General features: G+C 45.1%; 1 protein-coding gene across 3 annotated transcripts in view; it reads left to right on the forward strand.

Annotated features, from left to right (window-relative positions):
- LOC138057853 (uncharacterized aarF domain-containing protein kinase 5-like) overlaps window positions 1-5000 on the forward strand; it is a 29687-nt gene that overhangs the window by 2519 nt on the left and 22168 nt on the right. The window lies entirely within an intron of this gene.

Consider the following 5000-nt stretch of genomic DNA (forward strand, 5'->3'; position numbering starts at 1 on the left):
ATCTACCACTTTCTTGGACGTGGTCGAACTCATGATTTCCACCTCATAGAATCTGCTGAAATAGTCCACGACTACCAACAAACTTTCTCCCGTCGGAAGAGGATCCATCAAGTCTATGGCTATATCCTGCCAAGGACCGGTAGGTGGTTCCACTCTTTTCATTGGCTCTGGAGGCTGTAACTCCCCTACAACCTGACATTCATGACAAGACTTGCAGACTCGTTCGGCGTCTAAGTCCATTTTTGGCCACCAGACCTTTGTTCTGAGGCGTGCCTTCATCTTTACGATGCCCTGGTGACCCTCATGAGCAAGACGTAGGACCTCTTCCCTTAGAGCCTCCGGTATGACAATTCGAGTGCCACGTAAGACAAGTTTTCCTAACACACATAGCTCGTTCCTGACACACAAATACGCAGACATCCTACATTGAGACCAGTCCCCACTTAAAATGTACTGTCTCAGGCTAACCATCTCTGGATCGCTCTCAGACACTTCTTCCACTTGTTTAGCCGAGATTGCCACTGGTAGGCTTCCTTGAGCGACTGCCATAACAAAGTCAATCTCCTCTCCGCTTGTGTCTTTGGGGTTGACTTGATTAAGCCTCGAAAGTGCGTCAGCAATGTTTGCTTTTCCGGGACGGTAAACGACCTTGTAATCGTAACCCTGTAACCTTAGAACCCATCGTTCTATACGCGCCGATGGTTTAGAGAGCCTGCCAAAAATGCACTCAAGCGGTTTGTGGTCGGTTTCTAGTTCAAACTGGCGTCCGTATACATAAATGTTAAACCTTTCACAGGCCCATACCAGGGCTAATGCCTCTTTTTCCATCTGGCTGTACCTTCGCTCTACTTCAGTGAGGTTCCTGGATGCATACGAGATTGCTCGCCACTCCCCATCTTGAAGTTGAGTCAACACCGCACCCAAACCGTGTGGACCTGCATCGGCAATGATTCGTGTATTGCAGTCCCCTCTGAAGTATGCAAGTGTGCTGGCCCCTGCAGCAAGCTCTTTTAGCTTCTGAAACGACCTTTCCTATGCTTCACCCCAAACGAAAGGCTCATTCTTCCTCAGGAGACTCCTAAGCGGCTCTGCTTCTTCCGCGAAGTTGGGGAGAAATTTTTCATAATACTGCACCAGCTGATAGAATGATATGACGTCTGCAGCATCTTTCTGAGGACTTGCATTCATAATGGCAGCTACTTTCTCTTCACTGGGCGTAACACCTTGGCTGCTCAGATCATGACCGTAAAAGGTTAGCTTGGGAAGGCGAAACTGACATTTCGTTCCATTCAGAGTTAATCCTTTTTCTCCCAACCGCTTTAAAACAGTATGCAAATTCCTGTCGTGCTCTTCAATACCACAACCATGTACAATCAGATCATCTGCCAAGTTAGCCACACCCTTACACCCCTGCAAAACATCAGCAACTATTTTCTGGTACTTTTCGGGCGCTGATGTTATTCCAAACATCAAACGTTTGTATCGGTACAAGCCACGGTGTGTAACAAATGTTGTAATATCGCGCGATTTTTCATCCAGTTCCACTTGATGAAAACCCCATTTCAGATCAAGTTTTGAGAACACAGTTGAACCATTAAGATCATATAACACTTCCTCAAGCGTGGGGATGGGGTGTCTCTCCCTCTCTATTGCCATATTCGCCCTGCGCATGTCCACACAAATCCGGATATCACCGTCTGCCTTTGGGACCACAACCAATGGCGACACCCATTCAGTAGGTTTGTGTGACACCTCTTCGATGATGTCCTTGGCTAACAACTCGTCCAACTTCTCGTCAACCTTGCTTCTCAGTCCAAATGGTAGCCTCCGTACCGGTTGTGCGACAGGTGTGACATCATCTCTTACATGAAGCTTCAGCTGGAAATCCCTCAGCTTCCCAACCCCTGTGAAAACTTCTGCGTACTTCTCACGAATATCAGCACCATTGCCCTCTGTCATTAACGAACATATTTCTTCTTTCATGGGACCAACCCTCAACACTTCCAATTTCTCCGCTGTGCTCTTTCCCAGTAGAGATCTGCCTGGACCCTTAACAACTGTGAATTCATCAACACACGACTTGCCATTGGCCCCGCACACAATTTCAGACACAAATGTTCCAATCACTTCAAAAGGCTCCTTTTGACCATAGGCAAGCAACTTTTTGCTTGATTTCTTGGAATCACACTGTACACTCTCTTTCTTCATTGCTTCCCAGGTCGTCTGATCAATTACATTGCACGAAGCGCCAGAATCAATAAGTACTGCACGTAACACAACTCCTCCAACCTTCAAATCAACTTCGCTACCACCTACAAACTCACCAGCTCCCACTGCAAACGCATAGTAATTTTGGGCACCAGTAGCTGAATTTTCTGACACTTGATATGCTCTGCCCCTGGAGGCTTTCCTTTTCTCAGAATCTTGAGAAGGAGCTTTGCGTTCCTTCGTTTTGCAACAAATAGCAAAATGCCCAACCTCCCCACACGAATTACACTTTTGGTTGCGAGCTGGACAATTCCTATCGCGTGCGATGTGGTCACTGTAATTACAATGGAAACATCTCATCACCTTTGCACCCTGACAACCACCAGAATGTTTACCAGACTTATTTCCTCTACCTCTGCCTTGAGCGGTCTCTTTACCTTTCCCCGTATTTTGAGGTTTGCCGAACGAGACAGCAATCACCTTGCCTGACACGCTTTGCTGATCCATGGTCTTGCTCTGCATATTTACTGACTCATGTACACGAGCTAGGTCTTGCAAATCCTTCTGGGTTGCGCTTGAAGTTTCCAGGAACTTACGGCGGAGTCTGGAGTCCCTGCACCTCTCAATAAGCTGATCCCTTATCGCTTCATCAACTTTTTCAAACTCGCAGGTGATCGCTTTCTGTCGCAGCCGACAAACGAACTGATCAACCGACTCACCCGAAGTTTGCTCCATTTGCCTAAACTGATGCCTTTCGAACGGAACATTCAACTGGGGCGAAAAAAAACCATCCAGCAACACCATACTGTCAGCGAACGATACGATATCCGTTCCGGGCACTAACGTATAGTAGAGTTCCTGGAAGTTTAATCCTCCAGTATGTAACAGCCACGCGGTTTTCTGTTCATCTTTCGTTATCCCTTTAGCCACTAAATACAAATTAAATGAGCGCTTCCACAACTTCCAACGAACGGTGAGAGTGTTTGGGTCTTCCTTCGGGTTGAAGGGTGGAATACTGGCGACATCAAGAAGAGGAACAAACGCGGCGGCTGGCTGTGTTTGTGTTGTCGAAGGTGTACTCGAAGTCGAGGGTGCACTGCTTGTCATTATCCTCCTGACAAAATACTCAGATCCTCTCCTCAAATGTGGCCCAAAATATCCCCTACCTCACAAAACGAATCGAATCCTCGTCGCCAATGTAAAGATTGCGTACGGATGGCCAACGAATCACACAGATCGAACTAAACACAACAGAAAACTTTTCTTCACTCGCAAGCCATGATACACAAAAGAGCATGGTTTCACATTTCCCATGAGTCTATGTCAGCCTGCGATTCTATAGACTTCCGGTATGAAAACTAGAGTAAATTTCCGGTCAAAAGGTTATCAATACATTACAGTACTGTACATGTATTTGTGGTCGTAGCAGTAATAGTAGTAGTAGTAGTGGTGGTATTACTGGTAGTAGTAGTAAAAGTGGAAGCAGAACTTTATTTCAATTCTGATTTCAGATTGGTGTACAAGGTGCTAGTTAATCTCCAACCCCCTGCATGCAACTACCAACTAGCACTGTCACAGTGAAAGGAATTCAGTAGAACATACTCACCTGACCCCATAGTTACAAATTCCCTAAAAAGAGCAAAGGTGGGACACTATGGGAGCTGGAATCTGCAAAGATTCACTAAAAACAGGCAGCCAAACAAAAGATCCACACTCAAAAGCTACGAGGCAAGCAATAAGCCCCTGTGACCACCCCACAGATTATGTAAGCTTGAGGAGAAGACCACTGGCTGCATTGGCTTGTGCTAAACGTTGCCTAAATTACATGTATTATTCACATTTAAAAACTACTTAAAACAATACAAGGTATATCTACTGTCTTACAAATTCATAGTATTAATAACCTCTTAACCCATTGACTCCTGGGAATGAGACTTAACAGACTTAATCGATTTAATGGTGTTCTTCGGTCACTACTCGATATTCACGCTCCTTTAAAGACTAAATCTATTGTGATGCACCCAGCTGCACCTTGGTTTTCACAAGAGATCATGACTCAGAAGAGAGTACGGAGGAGACTGGAGCATCGCTGGCGAAGATCAAAACACTGTACTGACAAAGATCGCTTTATAGATCAGTGCAATGTGGTTTCGAATCTGATTTCTAATGCTAAGCTTGAGTACTATTCTGGCTTAATTGAGGACCATCGAGGTGATCAGCGGATTTTATTTCGAACTGTGGATAAATTACTGCACAAGAGAGCTGAACCGAGGTATCCTCATTCTTCTTCTGATGTGGATTTCACAGAATTTTCGTCAATTATGACAATAGCAAAATTGTAGATATCCGTAATAACCTCCCTCCTCTGCTTGCGATGCAGCACCTCTTCTCTCAGACTCAGTGGTGTGCCCTTTTCAGTTGACCAGCTTTGAAGAGGTGTCGGTTGAACAAGTGAAGCATCTTATCAAGGCCGGTACTATTAAGTCGTGTGCGTTGGATCCAGTTCCTGTGTGTGTGCTCAAATTCTGCCTTCCTGACCTTCTGCCCGTGATAACTAAAATGATCATTCTTTCGTCGGAGACAGGAACTGCTGCAGACGTTCACAAGGAAGCGCTGTTGATCCCTTTATTGAAGAAGGTAGTTTCTGACTTTGAGGTTTTTAGTAATTTTCGACCGGTTTCGAATCTAATGTTTACTTCCAAATTAATTTAAAAAGCTATTGCTCATCCGTTAACTAGCTATGTTTTGAATAATGATCTAGGTGACGTTTTCCAGTCTGCATACAAGAAATT

Source organism: Montipora capricornis, chromosome 7 (genome assembly GCF_036669925.1).
Source record: "Montipora capricornis isolate CH-2021 chromosome 7, ASM3666992v2, whole genome shotgun sequence".
In the NCBI taxonomy this organism is placed as follows: Eukaryota; Metazoa; Cnidaria; class Anthozoa; order Scleractinia; family Acroporidae; genus Montipora; species Montipora capricornis.